A 19,399-nucleotide genomic window follows, 5' to 3' on the forward strand; every position below is an offset into this window, starting at 1 on the left:
CCATTAAACTATCATACAAAACAGTTTCATCACCATAAAATAGTCCCCATTCTTCATCTATTTAACTTCTTCCCATAATGCCCAACCTCCAGACAAATAGTGAACTTTTTTGTAATATCTATAGTTTTACCTTTTGAAGAAAGTCAACTGCATAGATTCACACTGTACATGGCCTTTTCAGATTGGTTTTCATCATGTATCCATAAGAAATTAAGATTCACACATGTTTTCGCATGGCCTTTTTATTGCTCAGTAGTATATCATTGTGTGGATTTACCACCATCTATTTCTCTGTTCCCCTATGAAAGTCAGTGTCATTGCCTCTAGCTTTTGGAGATTATGAATAAAGCTTCTAATAGCATTTGCATGCAGATTTTTGTGTGGATATGTTTGCCAACTTGTAGGATAAATATCTAGGAGTGTGACTGCTGAATCTTATGGTAAGCCTATATTTAGTTTTGCGAAAAAACTGTCAAACTATCTTTCAAATTTGCTGTAGTGTTTTCCACTTCCACCAGCATAAAAAAGAGTTCTTCCTTCTCTACACCATCATTTGGTGCAGCCACCATTGAAAACATTATGGAGATCCCTTCAAAAAGTTAAAACTAGAACTGCCTTATGACCCAGCAATTTCACTTCTGGATAGCTATCCAAAGAAATCCAAAACACTAATTCAAAAAAATATATACACCCTTATGTTCAATATCCAAGGTATGGAAGCAATTTTTGCCATATTCTCATGGCATTTATGGAGCAGCAGATTTTCAGAGTTCCATACTCTACCATCCCCACTATTGGCATCTTACTATATGGAAATTAAAACAATTATTAATATAATTAGAAAATCTTTAGCTATTGGGTAGAACCAAATGTTGACACCGTTCAAGCAGTGCTTAAATGCAAAACTTCTGTGTTGGGTAGTAAATATTAAAAGAGAGAAATTGCTTGACGTTATCTTGTTGAAAATAAGATTATTCTTGTTGAAAATAAGCAATTATTATTTGCTTTGAATTTAAGCTGAGTATTGAATTTTTAATCTTAACATTTCCATATCAAATTAACTCATATTATAGCCTAAAAGACTAAATATGTCTTCTTAAATACAAGGAGGAATGCAATAAAATCTAATGGCTTGTTTTAAACTAACAGTTTTCACTAGGCATTAAGTCTCAACATTTCCTTTTATAAATTTATTTCTCTGGATAACTTACAAAATATGGAAGATTTTATTTCCTAAGGCAAAAAATTGATAGGACTACCCCGTTCTATGCTGACCACTCATCATCTTCATGTTCCTTGGACTTTGGTTGTTCAGAGTTTAAACCTATCAGATAACCTGGCATTATTCATCTTCCCTATGTGCGTGTGTATGTGTTTCTCATGAGGTAACACGGGGTGTAATACTCTCTCTCTCTCTGTCGCTATCCCTATCCTTATCTCCATCATCTCTATCTCTTCCTTTATCTCTATATCTTTCCCCATCTCTATCTCCATCACTATCTGTACCTTATCTCTCTATCTCTATCTCTCTTCTCCACCATCGTCCCTATTTCCATCTCTGTCTCCATCTCCATCTCCATCTCCATCTCCATCTCCATCTCCATCTCCATCTCCATCTCCATCTCCATCTCCATCTATCTCTATCCCTATCTCTATTTCTACTTCTATCTCTAATCTATCTCTTTCAATTTCTTTGTCTTTGAAGTAGTTAGCTTCCCAACAAGAAGGTAAGAGGGAGAGACATGAAGGTTGAGCATACTGTATTAGATTTTTAGTTCTGCTGTCACATCTCACCACAAATTCAGTGACTTCATACAATAAAAAGTGTATTCCTAGAATTGTTCAAGTCTGATATTGAGTAACTCACTAAATTAAAATCAAAGTTTCAATAGTCTGTGTTCCTTTTCTGAGGGTTTGAGAGCAGGACCAATTTCCTGCTTATCTGGATTGTTGGTAGAACTTAGTTCCTTGGGATTATAGCTGGGTCCCCGTGTTATTTCTGGCTGTCATCTGAGAACTGTATCCAGCATCTATAATTTGCTGCATTTCTTGCCTAATGGGCCTCTTTCGCCGTCTTCAAAGCCAGCAAAGGTAATTTTTGTTCTTTTGTCATATTTCTCCAACCTGAACAAGAAAGCTTGTCTGCTTTTAAGGAATTTTGTGATTACTTTGAGTTCACTTGGCTAACCCAGCTATAATCTCACCTTCTGAAGGACCATTTACTTCATCACATCTGCAAAATTCCCTATACCATGCAGGGAAATATGTCCACCAGTTCTGGGGATGGGGTTGTGCACATCCTAGGGTAGGGGTCATTATTCCACATACATAGTGACCAATCATTGACACATTTTCACTGAATTATGAAAATGTGATGCCCATAAATTAAAACTTAATTTGCAGGCACAGAGAATGAATAAGAGTCTTGCTAGACATTCACCCTGAAGAACGCAGCTCCTCTTGTGTTACTAAATCATTAAAATGTCAGAAAGGCAGCTGTGTTAGGTCGGGTTTAAACTCTTCTCTGATCCGTATACCTGCAGCAGATGGAAAGCAAACCAACAATGGGGATATAACTCAGCTTTGCATAATTCAACCTGCCTCTCGGATACAGATCTGAGGGTGAGATGTGGATATAGTCCAACCAGAAGACAGGGTGAATGAACCTCTCCTGCCTAATCTGCTAGAAATTACCCAGTCTGAAGTTTGGGATTAAGTAATGAAACAACAAATATGGAAACTATGAATAAAAGTCTGGAGACCAAGGAAAATTAAAACACTTTCTGAAGACACAGGGAGCAACGGAAAGGCAATGGTTTAAATTAAGGACTATAGAAACAGAAATCAATAAATATTGAAGAAATGAGATTTTTATCCTGAAGATGCAAAAAGAAAACCACCACTAAAGAAGTGTAAAATCTGAATAAAAGCAACGTTTGCGTAGCTGAAAAAGGTAATGAAAATGTAAAAGACTTTAAAATAACTTAAAACCAATAGCTGAATTAAATATGCATTGTAAATTAAATATGCATAACATATAGAGTCCAGATTTGCTCACATATTTTCAAGCTACTTTCACATAAATTATATTTTAAATACAGGCATTTATAAATACAAAAATTTCCATGTGTAATTTTAGGAATGATATGAGAAATTAAGCAATGTTTCTGGAAAGAAGAATAATGTTAAGGTTAACTAGAAAGAAATTACTACTAATTTATCTAGCTTGAATTACTATCATGGCAAACCACCTATTTTCTTTACACATTCTAAAATTACAGTGTTTGAAAGAATTCTTTTCTTTTAAAGTACTGCTTTGTTATGTTTTGTAAATTACAACAGATTCCCAAAAATGGATTTTTATCTATGGCTATTAAGAGAAGCGTAAGTAACGGTCCTGATAACCTTTTTCATATAGAGATCCTATACAGGCTGCATTTTAATTAAAGAAAAATAACGATACTTGAATTGCTTTTATGCAAATTAAATGTATTATTCTATAAGTGAAGAAATTGCTATAGTGCCTCTAATTCAGGGAGGCACTTTACAAAGTCAGCTGTAAATTTTCTTGATTCCCAATGGATATTATTTCATGGGCCTTCCACTAATGTTAACAGGTTTTGGATTACAAAACTTTAGTTTCAAGCTTTAAAAAGGTATTTCCAATTAAGATTTTGTTGCCTGATAGTAAGGATATACTTTTGAAGTAGAATTAATTCTGACCATTAGTTTAATAGGTTCTTCTCTGGATAAAGAACCCCATGTAGAATACAGCTCTATTTGTACAAGGCCTAACAATTACGTTCATCCTAGAAAACTCATCCTAGAAAAAGTGCTACATCCCTCATTGTTGAATATCACTATGGTCACCTTCGAAGTACTCCCCTTGGGAAGCTATGCACCAATGTCAATTCCTAGTCCACCCTTCAAAGCAATTTTGTAACTTTTTCTGGAATGGCCATCAGATTACCCTTCATATTAAATACCCTGTCATCATATTACCCTTCATGTCCTGAATGTCATTAAAATGTAGTCCTTTCAATATTTCCTTAATCTTCAGGTAAAGAAAGAAGTCAATGGGGGCCAGATCAGGTGAGTAGGGAGGGTGTTCCAATACAGGTTGTTTGTTTACTGGCTAAAAACTCCCTTATAGACAGTGCCCTGTGAGCTGGTGCATTGTTGTGATGCAAGAGCCATGGACTATTGGCGAAAAGTTCAGGTCATTCAAGTTTTTCACGCAGCCTTTTCAGCACTTCCAAATAGTAAGCTTGGTTAATGTTTTGTCTAGTTAGTGCAAATTCATAATGAATAATTCCTCTGATATCAAAAAAGGTTAGCAACATTGTTGCAACGGTTTCCCAAACTTAATTGTCAAACCTCCTATGCACACCAACTAGAACGTTTAGTAATTTTAACAAACCAGGAAGGGAAAATGCTATAGCCAAATTATGTTTATGAAACTATGTAGACAGGCAAGCATATAGAGAACTTTCTATCAACTCTTTGGAGATGGAATTGGGGTTCTATTTTGATTATGGTATATTTTATTATTATTTTTATTATTAGCATGTTGCAAAGCGCTTTGTACACATACGTGTTAAAATAGGTTTATTTATATATAAATTTAAGAAACAAATACATTTTTAAAAATAAAGCACAAGAAACCAAAAGTCTCTTTTCCGACTGTAAATACTTTGTTAAGAAATGTAAGGATCGTTGGTGATAACATAAACAGCAATTAAAATAAATTTAAATGAGAACAGTTTTAGAGAATAGTATATGCATGTAAATGAATATATTTGCATATATTGAGGCTATTGAAATATTTTACTTCAAATTTCATAAATGTAATATTTAAAATTAATATTTGAAAATTCACCTATTTCCTAAAGTTGGGATTTCCCCAATAAACCATCCTTTACATTCTGAAATTCTGAATTTAGATACTTGTATTTTGGAGTCCATTACTTTTATGACTTCAACTAACAAACCCAAGCATATGACATTCTAAATTTCTCGAGTTCTGACTACTGGAGTTAAAATTATCTGATAATATGTTGAATATTTGAATAGAAAAGCCATGACTTCAAAATTAACCTACCTATAAATCAGGTATAGGATACAAATCTCATCTTCTGCCTTCTCCAGTGCCACTGTATCATCAGTTATACATTCCCCAAATCTTAAAGGCATATTTTATTTCTTCTTTCTTGTCCCGAATTTCAACTATTTACAATGTATCTTCAAGTCTTTCTTTAGTGTGTTTTGTTTTTACCTTTATTTTTACACCTATTATGTGAAAATACCCCATCAGTTACCAATTCCCCATTCTTCATTTCCTCTTTTTTTGGCTTACATTTCATAGCACTGCAAAATAATCTTTAAATACTCATTTCTCCATGTCACTTCCACGCTCAAAAGGCTTCAACAGCTCTGTAGTACTAACAGGATGGGATCCAATTATATGTTTGTTCTAATAGTTCAAAGAGACGCTGGACCAGCTTTGTACCACTGAACCTTTGTTCACACATTTTCTGTTCTTTGAAATTTCTCCCAGGCTATGTACTTATAAAAACCATCCCCTCTCCTCATCCATGTATTCATTTATTTAGGAATAATTTATGGAGCTATCTAGCTTCCTAGCTTCCTTACTGCTCCTCAGACTCACCAAGCACATCTTTGCCCCAGGACCGAGCACACACTGCTTCACTTGCCTGGAGATGTCCACATGGGACCTCCTCTCAGTCTTCAGATTTCTGCCCAACTATCACTTTATCATGGAGACCATCTCTGTCTTCCTCCCATCCTTTCCCAATGTAAAAAGAACATCTTCCTACCCTACCAGTTTATACCTTATTATCTGCTATATTTTTCCTTAAAGGACTTTTAGATATCTGACATTGTATAATGTATTTATTTGACAAAGCATATTATCAATCTTTCTCTTCAGAATATAAGCTCTGAGAGATAAAGGACTTAGTTTGTTTTGTTCCCTGATATGTCCTCTGTGCTGTAGGAAGGTTTTCAAACATATTGAGTGTTCAATAAACACTTGTTGAATGCATTATGATGTTCCAATACTGAGGGCAGTGCAAGAATTAAGACGCTAGGTTGAGGTCTATTATGAAGATTTCAGTAAAACATTTCCCTTCAATTCCAGAAAATTGCACCCACGGGATCACATAGATTTTGCTGCAATAGTTCCTTCATATGCTACAAAGCTTTACAATTATCAGACGTGGTGGAGAGCTCGGCCTTTCCATAGGTAATTTCTCCACCAATAAAAATGAAGTGTGCCATTTAGTTCGCCTTGTCTGTAATTATCTATTTAGGATGGTACTAGCTCATGCAAGTCTCTCCCAATGGTCTTTTGCTATGATTTGTGTAAGCAGGTGTAACAGTGTAAAAATCACTCACTTCAATTATTCTATAAAGCTTCTCGTATGATAGAAAATTTTAACCTTCTAATTAGTGACCTTGCAGTTCTCTGTCTTTCTAATATGGATTGGTATTCTCTTCAAGAGCTGCATTATCTCTGCCCCAGTCAGTGTTGTAATGCTATTGTGAAACAAACGACATTCAAAACCCCCTTGACATGAAACAGGTCAGTTTCTATTTGGAATCCAATCAGAAAACAGAGTCGCCCATTTTCTGTGAATAAGACACTTAAAGGTCAAAAATCTTTCTCTTGGCAGTAATAGGTTACTTCTTTTTTATTCAAATTATGTTCAGACTCATCTAGTGATTTCCAAAATTGGTGGCATATGAGAAAGCTCTGAGATGATTTATATAAATAACACTCCAATGACCCACCTAGACCTACTAAATCAGAATTTAAATAGTGCTGCCTGGTAATATTTTAATAAACACACACACAATATCAATAAACTGTCCCAACCAATTTTTTGCAGCAGATTCAGCAAAATTGGATTTCAGATCGTGAGACCTAGTGGGTATGCATGTGATCATTTTTTAATGTGATTTAACGTACGCATAGTGATTGCAGTGGTCTAATGATGCTCGAGATTCTCTCATACCCAGATTTCAGCTCCAGCCAACAATCTGTTCTCTTCCCCAGGATCTCTGCACATTATTAGGGGCTTCCGATCTCAAGGTCACTGTGTATCAGTTACAGCGTCCTTATCATGTGCCCATACAGTTCTTATCTCTTAGACACACACCGAGAACACATAAAAATCCATCTTTGTTCCTTAACAGTCTCAATGTAAGCAAGTAAACATCGATTACTAAATAGGATAACTAAATTTTTATTTTTTGGTGTGGTAGTCTGTAAAACAAATTTACTGAAGGTTCAAGCAGTGTAAGGGCTTATACTGTAGTTGTTCAAAGAGCATAAAATTGGATAATAGGTCACGCTATGGTCAGTGGATCAGCAGGAATTCCTTTCCACCACCTTTTGCCACAGCCTAAGGCTGTTGCCTCATAACCTGACACTGCTTTCTCTGTCACTCACCACTTCCTCCCCTTTCTAAGATACCCGCCCAGCCCACAAAGCTCTGATGTTACAGATGTAGTCATATATCCTTTACTTCTGTTTCACAGTCTTATAACATTTGCCCTAATGGCCTCATTTGGAAACCAGAAGTGGTTAAACTTCAGGCCTCGGACCACATATGTCTCAGCATCTGTTTGTTATTTGTTAAATAAAGTTCACTGGAAAATAACCACATCCATCCATTTATGTATAGACCATGGCTAGTCTCATTTTAATCTAGAATTAAGTCGTTGCAACAAAGAGTGTATGGATGCACGACTAAAATATTTACTTTGTGACCCTTTACAGAAAATAGTTTGTCGACCACTCACTAAGGGAATTCCAGAAGAGTTTACTAAACAGATATTCTTGACTCCTTAACCAGACATATGGGCCAGATGTTGTTATAATTATTTCCCCACCCAGGTCAAATTCTCTCTAGAGAAGTGTTTGCAATTCCTGAGAGCAGCGTCTGTCCTCCAAATCCTGCCTCCATGTGCTTTACGGGGGAGGGCAAATTATAAAATGTGTATTTTAAATATCAGGGGCTTGCTCCATGCAGTCCTCTGAGGGTAAGAGCACTATATGCTGACTAACCCAGAATGCAATGAATTACTTATTCTCTTCACCTAGAATTGCTGCTGTCAGTGCCCCTTAGAGACAGCATCTGTCTCATCACGAATCCTCATTCTTTCTAGGAGTTGGTTGCTAGGTCATCACATTCTGCTCTGGGTGTTGTGACTGAAAAAAACCATAGTTAAAGTAAGGGATGTTTAATGCCACATTTCAGGTTGTTGGCTGCACTTAATTCTTCTTCCAACTCAAGGCCCAATCATACCTTAATTTCTCTTGGAGGGAGGTGAGAGTAGTCCTCCAAAAGTCCCCCTTATACATATCGCGTTCTGAATGTGCCCCATCACCTGGATATATAAAGACTTTGGGGTTTTTTGTTTGTTTGTCTGTTTGTTTGTTTTTTATTCTCCCATCAGGGAACACGTCGCTCCACACCATATCTCTTCAAAGCCAGCTGAGTTTTCTCTAGTACCCTGGGGACAGTAGGTCAGGTAGAGTTCAGAGGAAATTGACAGATTTTGAATGACTGGGAGATGGGTAAACGTTTTTGGTTCAAAATCACTAACATCCAGATTTAATTCTGACTGAGAGGGAAGGTGCCGCTTTAGCCTGCACACCCTGTCAGTCCTCTTTTGCTCACAATCAGATTACACTTCTGTATTTCTGAGGCCCACAAATTAGAAAAGAATATCATTAAGAAGTCTGAAGGAGTAGGACTCCTAGAAATGTGCTATACAGTCTGAAATTTATAGGAGAAATTCATTATAAATAACCACACCTCCTGTACCCCAACGAAGCTTGGGTCATCTACCTGTGCTGAAAAAGTCTTAAGGAATCACCCTTATGCTCAAGTTTTGCTACTGTTAAACACATGCAGAATTGTTCTCCCCTTATTAGTGCATTGTCATACTTGGGCATAAGACAGCAGACCACTCTGAACTTTAACCTCCTTAAAAAACACACGAGGTGTTTTTAAGCTGGCTGGCCATCAAAAATGAAGCATTGTTCAGCTTTCTATTGTGAACGACCCCTGGAGTGGGCATACAGAGACCTTCTGTGGTGCCCTTCCCTTCCCTGGCTCACGTACTGCAAGCTCACATACCTTTGACTGAGTACATGTGTCCATCCAAGAGTGACCACTGAATGGTCCCATGAGGAGAGATCCATGAGAACTGTCTCCTCTGGGGAAGCTGTGGTGTGGGTGTAACTTCTGCCTGTGGAGGACTACAGTGCAGCTTCTAATGGTCAACCTTGAGCTGCTGTTGTCCTCCAGCATCAACAGTACAAAAGTTGAGTTGGTCAGGAAGTGCAGAAAAGTGGGCTTGGAGCACATCAAGCAAATCATACCTGCCCATCAACATGACTGACTGCAGCAACCGACTGTGTAACTGGTTCTCCTTCTCTTACTCCAAATCTGCATGTTTCCATTTAGCCAACTGTCACGAAAACCACACCAGGAAGACGATTTTGAAAAATGTATTTTCCAGACTCAATCAAGTTGTCATAACACCATCTAGCCCATCAATAAAGTAGGAACCAAAGAGAGAAACAAAACTACGATTGTATTGGTTAAGGTTTTTTAGATAGCAAATAACAAAATATAGCTGAAATGGTTTCAAGGCAAAATATAACTTTATGAAACGTGGGAGGTTCAGAGTAAATTTTAGTTATCATTCGTAAAATGCTATGTGAGTTTTAAACTTCAATTTTACCATTATCAAATAGTTTTTTCCTAGTGGACAATTTGTTTCCTTTGATTCACAATCTTATTTCTATTCTATTTCTGTTGTGTTCTCACTTTTGTCTTTATTAAATTAAATTCATGTAATAATTAATTGACTCAAAAATGTAAGAAAGATGTAAGGAATTTATTTCTCACATGTGAGCTATTGGTAAGTCAGTATACACACACACACACTCACACACACACACACACACACAGAGGGTGCCAAAAAAATGTACACAAGTGGACACTTTGGTTGATGTTGCTCCAGCAGTAGTTCACCGTAATCAGAAGCGTCTGGATGCTGATGGTAACCACTTTGAGCACCTCTTGTAATTGCCGAAGTCAAATGTGACTTGTATTCAACTTTTGTTATCGGTATATATTGAGTATCACAATTTTAACACAGTTTTTCTTTCTTAAAATGTGTATACGTTTTTGGCACCATATATATATATATATATATATATATATATATATATATATATATATATATATATGATACCATATATGATACCATATATATATATATATCATGTTTCCCCGAAAATAAGACCTAGCCAATCACCTCTAATGCATCTTTTGGAGTAAAAATTAATATAAGATCTATTCTTGTTTTACTATAAGAGCCGGTCTTATGTAATACAATATAATATAATATAATATAATATAATATAATATAATATAATACCGAGTCTTATACTAATTTTTGCTCCAAAAGACGTATTAAAGCTGATTGTCCGGCTGGGTCTTATTTTCATGGAAACATGGTGTATATATATATATTTTTTTTTTTTTTTTCTTTTCTTAATTAAATTTATTGGGGTGACAATGGTTAATTAAACCACATAGGTTTCAAGTGTACATCATCTACATATCACACTGTGTGCTCACCACCCAGAGTCAGTTCTCCTTCCATCACCACATATTTGATCCCCCTTACCCTCTTCTACCATTTCCCCTCCCTCCTTATTCTCTGGTAACTACTAAACTGTTGTCTCTCTCTATGAGTTGTTGTTTTTTTCTTTCTTTCTTTCTTTGTCTTGTTCCTTTGTTGCTTTCAGTTTTATATCCCACGTATAACTGAAGTCATATGGTTCTCGACTTTTTCTGTTTGATTTATTTCGCTCAGCATGATAATCTCAAGATCCATCCATGTTGTCACAAATGGCAGTATTTCCTCTTTTCTTATGTGTTGAGTTCAGTTCTTCTATACGAGAATAATATAAGCTACATTATGCTAATGTGTCATTTAGCACTATAATTTATTTATCCTTATTTTCAGAGCAGCTTGCCAACTAATATTAAGAAATATCAAAGAAAATAAGTAATAGTGATCCATTAAATATTTCCATTATGCAAAAGTAGTTCATTACTTTCAACCATATGTTTGAGTTAAACAGCTTCTTCAAAAGTAAAAGGCTGTTGTTTATAGATGTCTTGCTTAACTCAGCACTTCTTTCTCATCTACATTCTTGGCTTTTTCAGGGTCTAAGCAGTTAGACCTCAGAATCATGAGTCACAACCTTATTTTAGAAAGATTCTTATTCCGTTCCATTCGTGAATATTGAATTATGAAGTGATAAAATTTATAGGTATTGTAGGTGAAGCATTGCTCCAAAAATATGGAGAATTTTGGACTCAGTGCTCTATTGAGAGTCACGCCAAGAAGCAGTTTTTAAAAGATTTACCAGTCTACACATTTATAAACATGAAAAGCACTTTTACAATTGACTTTTTTTTTTAAGTACAGGTAAACTGCCAAAATTGTATTCCCTTTTCTCTTCAAAAATATGCAGTGAGTGGTTAGCAAACTTATTTCACATATTAAAGGCTAACAAAATCATAAACTGGTATGTAAGTATGTATTTACTAATGTATTAAAATCCTCATTTTAACAAATATTTACAGACTTTGTCTAGCACATAGAATTGGAAATAGTTACCTAAAATAGTCTGAAAATGAAATGTGTATCATTAGTAATCAAGTAAGAATTACTATGTTTAAGTATAAAATGTGATTTAGTAACTATATAGTGGTCTGGATTTATTTCAATAAGAAACTGTATGCTATTGCTTCAAAAAGACCCACAGTTTACATTCATAGTATTTGAGTTTTAAAGCATGGGCATCTTAATATCCAAGCTATTTCTTCTTAATGTATAAATAGTTCATGATGCTATGCAATAATGATGCTTTACTATGATCCGAACTTTGCTAATGATTTCCTATTTATTTTTTATATTTTATTCAGGGAAAGAAATTATTAGTTTCAACTTCTACCGAGGCAGTATAAATTCAACACAACTTCAGGTAGCAGACATCTGAAGGAAAGGCTATCCAACACAGCCAATTCATTATCCAACACAGCCAATTCATTATGTAAGAATTTTCTGGTTGAAACGTTTATTTCTATCACTGTGATGGACATCAACAGATGTACTTGACAGAATAATTTTTAGTTAACTGGAAGAAATAGATTTTTCTAAGGATCTATACCAGACTCATAAAATAGAAATAACACAGAACATTCATAAGCACAGTCTTTAGATTGAAAATAGTACACCGCTATGCATACATTATTGTTGCTTTATTCTAAACTTCCCGACTGACTGACAGTATCTTCTCTTCCTCTTAGTATATCTGCCACTGTACATGCTCTGTCGACTGCTGAACTGTTACCTGCACCCTTTCTTTAAAGAGTCTTTACTACTCAGTCACAAGTGTTACTCAGGGTCAGTAAAGCTGATGCATAAGGATAGCTCTGCTCATCCAACCTTAAAATGGAACATAAGAGCTGAGACCTTGCAGACTATCATGAAATTATGACATTAAGGTCTTCTGCAATGAGAACTACGTAAAATGACCACTTTCCGTCTCCTATAGCGAGCAAATATTTGCCCAGTGCCACATTTTTTGAGGTCATGTGAGGTTTTCTCTGGTTTGAGTTTGCTCTTCAGGGACATGTTTCTGGCACTTGGCCTTGTCATTCAGACACATAATTTGAAATACATTTAAAATAAATAAATATGTAAGAGCTATTAATAGAGCTCTGTGTCTGGTTCCCTTCTGCTTGACCATATGCCGCTAGACCTGCCTGTCTAGACAATGGAATCAGTTCAGATACGGCCCCACCCTCCCATCCAACCTCCCCTGTCCACCACAAATTCACATCCTCTCAGTGTTATGCGTTAAGCTCCCTCCCCACAAAAAAGTTCCCTTGCTTTATTGATCTTTGTGTTCCCTGTACCTGGCGCTTGGACTTTACACTAAATATGTGTTGGCAAAAATAATTAATTGGATTATGAATAGCTTAATATAAGAGTCAGCTTTTAATTGGGGCAAATATATGTACATATTTTTAATTTTTTACATAAATAAAATTCCTAATAATTTTCAATCTGAATCAGAGTTTCTATAAACAATTATAGCAAAATATTTTAACTTGTCGATTGTTTTTAATAATAAATCATTGTTCTATGACACTATTTAAGCAATTATATTATATATGTTAATGCAAAAATATTAGATATGCTATCGTGTGTTGCTATGTCTAACACTCTAGACTTTTCAATCACAAAAAAAGTTGTCCATATGTAGAATAAAGACATTTTCTAGAACAATATTTTCCTATAAGACTTTCTGCAATTATGGAAATGTTTGTAAATCAGTGCTTTCCAATAGAGTAACAGTAGTTACCTGTGGGTATTAAATACTTGAACTATGATAGGGAAATTAATTTTTAAATTTTATATTACTTTAATTAATTTTTAATTTAAGTGTACATAGCTATAGCTTTAAGTTTATATAAAGCTATTAGCTTCCCAGTAAACAGTTCACTTTTAGAAGTCAAAAGGGAAATAGTATTTCAAACACTCAAAATTTGGAAACTGAGAAATTGCAAATAAGGCATTGAAAAATGGAGCTAATAGTAAAACTAAACCAATAAAAAAACATAAAATCAATAAAAGAGAAAATATATTTTCTGTGTTGATTGAATGCCAGGAAAAATATTTTTTTCTTTTAATTTTTCAGAAGGATAGTTAAGTTTCTTATTAGCTGTCTAGAAATCATCAGATACCCACTGGCCTGTGATAAATATAAAACGGCCAACATCATTTAAAATAATTCATCACTCAAAATAAATAACTGGAAAGAAGAGAAAGTAATTTAGTGTTGGCCATTGTTTAAAGCAAAATATTTATTTAAATGACTTTTCACAAACTACATAATTAAAATCATGATCATTAACTCCAGACATTACTTGGTCTTAACCATAGGGATTAATTTAGCAAGATTTTGTAAAATGCTGTTGTTCACACAAAATCCCCTATATGTCTTTCAGTTGCATTTATTAAACTTAAACCAACATGAATGCCTTAATTAAAACGTAAGACTTAAAAGTATAAGTATGCAATTTTTTAATATAGAGTCATTTTAATACCTATAAATTGCAAATTTCTGTGATGAATTGATTGAGAGAGAAAATTCAGTTTAAAAAATACATTTTTACCCCTAAGCAAATATTGACATTAATAAAATGCAAAATATATATTCACCCCTGTTGAATTTTGGGGTGGAAAAGTTAGGTGTAATGACTCATATCCTAGAATTCCACCATGGAGGAACAAACAAAAACAACAACAAAAAACCTCCTAAATTTGGAATCTATTAAAAATTCCGTCCCAGGAAACAGACAGATATATATCAATATGTCAGCCAATAGCAGGGTGTAGTAATGGGAGAGTGAACAATCTCCAGCCAAAAGAGCTTTAAAATACCCTCCCTGAGTCCATGCCTCTTTCACCATGCAGGTGAAAGATTACTACGTCCTTTCTACAGGAATTACACACCCACAGGAGAGGACTCAGGAAGTACTGTGCTATGCCCGTTTCATTCCATCAGTAAACTAATCTAAGTCAGGCCCTCCCACCTGGGAAAAGGTAGAGGGGAAGACATGAGCCAAGAAAGCAACTCTGATGCAAATGTAACCTTCTAGGGACAGGAGGCCAGAGAATAATAACAGATCCTCCAAAAAGAAAGGTGAGGAAATTACAAAGTGTGTGAGTTTGTTGAATTTTTGTTAAGATGTTCTTTAGAGTGTTTGCTGAAAGTTGATTTTGATTCATAAGCTTTCTTTGTCAACAAAAGGATGCTGATGTTTGAGAGTGAAGGGACTTTTTTTAAACGTAGAATTTCTTTACAAAATTATCTAATGCTATACATTACTGTTACTCCAACCAAACTATTTTGAATGAGGCTTTGTCTAAAAGTAAGTAAATAAAAATAGAGTTTACCATTATCATGGAAAAAAAAAAGCAAATATATTCTCTGAAAATTAAATAGTTTAGGATTCACTGAGAGATTATGTTAAATTTTTCTATTTTTTTCTTTGCTGATTGGTACTTTAACTGTTTCTTTTCCACCTTGCACTGTCCTTTCTTTTTTCTTCTCCTTCCTTTTCTTTCTCATGCCTTCCCCCCCCCATATTTTCTCTTCTCTCTTCGTCCTTTCCCCCCCTCGTCTGCCCCCCTTCCTTTTTCTTCTTTTCTCTTTCTTCCCTTGTTTTGTCATCTTTGCTTCTCTTTTCCCCAGTTTGTCACCATTTGTCAAGTACACACAGTCCACATTTCACAAATAATTCAAGTTTTCTGAACAGTACATTCTTACTTCAATTCTCAATGAGAACTCTGGCAGACAACATAAAGGAATCACTAACCGTAGTATCTTATCAGGCTTGTCCTCAAGCTAACTCATAATTTGTAGCCAAGTGATAGCTTCAACTGCTTATTTTCTGATTGGCCTTCACTATTGATGAAAAACCACAGGCCCGAAATGTCGTCACTTGTGCTAAAGCCCATGATACTGAAACCAGACTTAATACCTGACCTAATTGCTGTTTCAACGTCTGTCGGATACATAATCTTAATCAACCAGTCTGGACTTTTCTGGTCAACATCAGTGAGGTAATCTGTCATGTGAGCTCTCTCCGCTGCCCTCCCGTCCCCCGTAGAAGGAAGAACCAAGCTGTACGATAAACACCTTATAGTTCCCTTCTCCCCAAAAGATGTCCCAGTTTAAAAATGATCCTTTTGTTTCCTTTGTTGATAGCCCTCTTGCCAACCTTTCTTCCTGTAAAAACCTTCCATTTTGTACAACCCCTTCTAGCTGCTGGATGAGATGCTGCCTGATCAATGAAATCACTTAATAAAGCCAACTAGATCTTCAAATTTACTCAGTTGAATTTTGTTCTTCTACAATATCTTTTTTTTTTCTTACTTTTTCGGCTTTACTCTGTATCCCCGAGTTTGGTATCTATGAAGTCCATCACCCAGGCTCCATTGCCCTCTGGCATCAGTTGGGTTTGATCAATAAGAATGACCAGCAGGACCCTGAAAGGGAGAGGCAGAAACAGGATAGGCTAGTCTTCCTTACCTCTTCCCGAGTGGCCCATAATTCTGACAGTGTGGAATTCCTCTACCTATGACCAGCGTTCCTTTCTTGTGGCCTCCTTTCCCTCTCCCACGGTTACAGATCTCACTGGGCCCTGATGTGCCTGCTTCCGCCATCCAGACCTCTGTATGTTCTCAGCCCCATGCTAGTCACCATTGCTACTTGGTTCTCTTAGATATGCTCATGCTTCTCTAAATAGTTCTTTCGTTAAATTATCTACAACAACTTTCTATAATCGTGCCATCTGTTTCCTTCTGAGACCCTGACGTATACAGTTATTACCATAGATTCCAAATGGAATCTCAAACAGGTTTTTGGATTAAGGTGGCAACACAATTGGTGAACAATACTAAGATATCCTCCTTATCAGATGAAGGAGAGATGCTGCACGCTGATAAGCCACAGCATGCAAATAACCTGCTAGGATACTATCGAATAGGAAAAGGAAAAACATCGAGAGATCACGTGGCCATGCACATAGTAGCTATGACAGTAGTGATTTCAAAGATTATGGGAAGTGTTAACTTCATTTGATTCCTCCAAGGAGCATACAGAATGTAAAATGCAAATTTAAGCATTAATTCTCTGTTCATGGAACAGGAAGAGAAGCATAATGTCTGTCTGTCTGTCTGTCTGTCTGTCTGTCTGTCTCTCTCTCTCTCTCTCTCTCTCTCTCTCTCTTTCTCTCGATGCAAGGTAAACCATTATCTTTGAGCCAAAGCCAAATAGGGCTATTAGATATTTGTGTATGCCCTGCAAGTACAACATTTTAAAAATACATTTTAAACAGTTAAAAAATCAAAAGAAGAAGAATATTTTATGATATGAAAACGTAGGAAATTTTAATGTCTATTGACATTAATCAATTTTTATAAGAGTAGGGCTGTGCTCATTTGTTAAAGTGATGTCTATGGCTGCTTACGTGCTACAATGGCAAAGAGAATAGTTTTAGCAAAAAAAACATGTGATTTGCTGGGGAGGCCAGATGGCTCAGTTGGTTAGAGCGTGAGCTCTGAACAACAAGGTTGCTGGTTCAATTCCCACATGGGCCAGTGAGCTGCGCCCTCCACAACTAGATTGAAAGACAATGACTGATGGGTCCTGGAAAAACACTATTTCCCAATATTCTCCAATGAAACAACAACAACAACAACAAAAAGTGTGACTTGCAAAGCCTAAAATATTTACTATCTTAAAAAAAGTGTGCTGACTTTGCTTTGAAGGAATCCTTTTTCTCCTATTGCAGGAAGGTAGGAAAAACTGAGGATTACGCCTAATGCATATTTGGAAGGTGTACACAACTGCAATAACTGTGGTTTTTCCAGCTTCGGTATTTGGCCAATACTGTCTCTGAAATTAATTGTATGAGCCTTTTTCTTATAGAAGATGGAGAAGGAGGAGGAAGAGGGGGAGAAGAAGAATTCAACATTTAATGTTGACAAATCACTTCATAATTTATAGAAATGTCTAACCTCTATGCTGTACACCTGAACCTAATATAATATTGAATGTCAACTGTAATTGAAAAATTAAAATTAAAAAAATAGACCCTCCACCAGCAAAAAAAGACAGAAAACTTGGACTTTTAAAGGACAAATTGAATTTTGGAAAACTTGTATCAATCACCATAAGTTTTATTAATTCCCAATACTGGACTTTTCTGATGAGATAGAGGTGATAGTATAAATGTGCTTAAAATATTTTTTTCATAAAATGTATCAACACATGAAATAACTGAATTACTCAGTGAGCCAGTATTTTTCAAATTAGCAATCAATAATGTTACAAAATCATGCATGAGCAAAAGAGCCATTTAAAATGTAAGCTAGGTCAATGGATTTTAATGGAACTGAGTGCAAAACGTTTATTGATTTGGCTTCCAATTCTACGATGAGACTAACTTTTAAGAACTTGCTACCTTTGAGTTTTGGTAGAAGTGTCACAGAAAAACATTCATTGTTATCTGAAAGGTATATTAAAATACTCCCCCCTTTCAATCTAAATATGTGTTTGAGGTCAAATTTTGTTCACATACTTTAAAAAGCAATGTATGACCACAGATTGACTGCAGAGACACACAGAAGATGCCAGCTATCTCCTATTAACCTAGACATTAAGGTTATTTGCAAAATGTAAAAAAATGATGTTCTCATTATTATTTACTTTGAAAAATTTGGTTATATAACATAATACATACATATGTATCCTGTGTGTATTTGTATTTTTCAAAAAGGATTTCTCATTTTTTCTATCTTCTTTTATACTTCTGAACATAGGAATCTTGTCTTTTCTCTTCAGTATATTTTCTTTCCGTTTCAGTCTCTTTTATCAGGTTTTCTCAGGTGTATCTATCAGGAATAGTGATCAGCTGGTGATTTGATGACAGAACTCCTCTGCTGGCAGCTTCTATAGGGTCTGGCCACCAGCATTCTGAGAGTTCTACTGGAAAAGGTGACTGAGAATTATTCCACCACTTGGTACATGAGAGTTGACTTCATCTCTGTATTTTGTGTTGGGCACCCTCATTCTCAACTTTGCCTTGTATCCCTTAGTCCAGAGAGCATTTGTTTTCCCCCTCCATAAATGAAAACTTCTGTCCTTTTTTTCTACTGGGGAAGGGGCTCTGTGACACAGTGATGCAACCTGGGGAATTACTGATTTTAAAATTCCTTCTTATTTTACCCACTCTCTTCACACTTCCTTCCAGAGCTAGCTGGGATCACTAAATTTGAGTCTGGGGAGTTCTGAAGGGAAAACTAGTAGTCTGTTTCTCTGCTCGCCTCATAACAACTTTTGGTTCTTTTTCTGCCTCACAACTCATAGCTTCCTTTTTATTTGTGGTCCTTTGCTTTATGACTCTATGTTTTATTCTCTGAACCTTGCACCCAACACAGCATGATACTTGTGTTATAATACAAGTTTACAATGCATAGACCCTTCTGGAAAAGTTGTAGGTCTGAGTTGTGGAACACAACCATTACCAGGACAGTCATGCCGTCTGCCATTTAACCCTGCATATACTCCTCTCCTATCTAAGTCCTTCCCCACCAAAAAATCAAGAGGTGTCATGTTAAAATTATCCACGACAACAGAGAAAATCATATTGTTATGAATCCAGAGGAATGGCAGCAGTAAATATATTTATGAGCTTAATGA

At 35.7% G+C, this 19,399-nt stretch overlaps 1 long non-coding RNA gene across 1 annotated transcript in view; it reads right to left on the minus strand.

Moving 5' to 3' along the window:
• LOC141570731 (uncharacterized) overlaps window positions 1-19,399 on the minus strand; it is a 504,906-nt gene that overhangs the window by 256,239 nt on the left and 229,268 nt on the right. The gene's annotated exons all lie outside the window — the stretch shown is intronic.

Source organism: Rhinolophus sinicus, linkage group LG03, assembly GCF_036562045.2.
Source record: "Rhinolophus sinicus isolate RSC01 linkage group LG03, ASM3656204v1, whole genome shotgun sequence".
Lineage (NCBI taxonomy): Eukaryota > Metazoa > Chordata > Mammalia > Chiroptera > Rhinolophidae > Rhinolophus > Rhinolophus sinicus.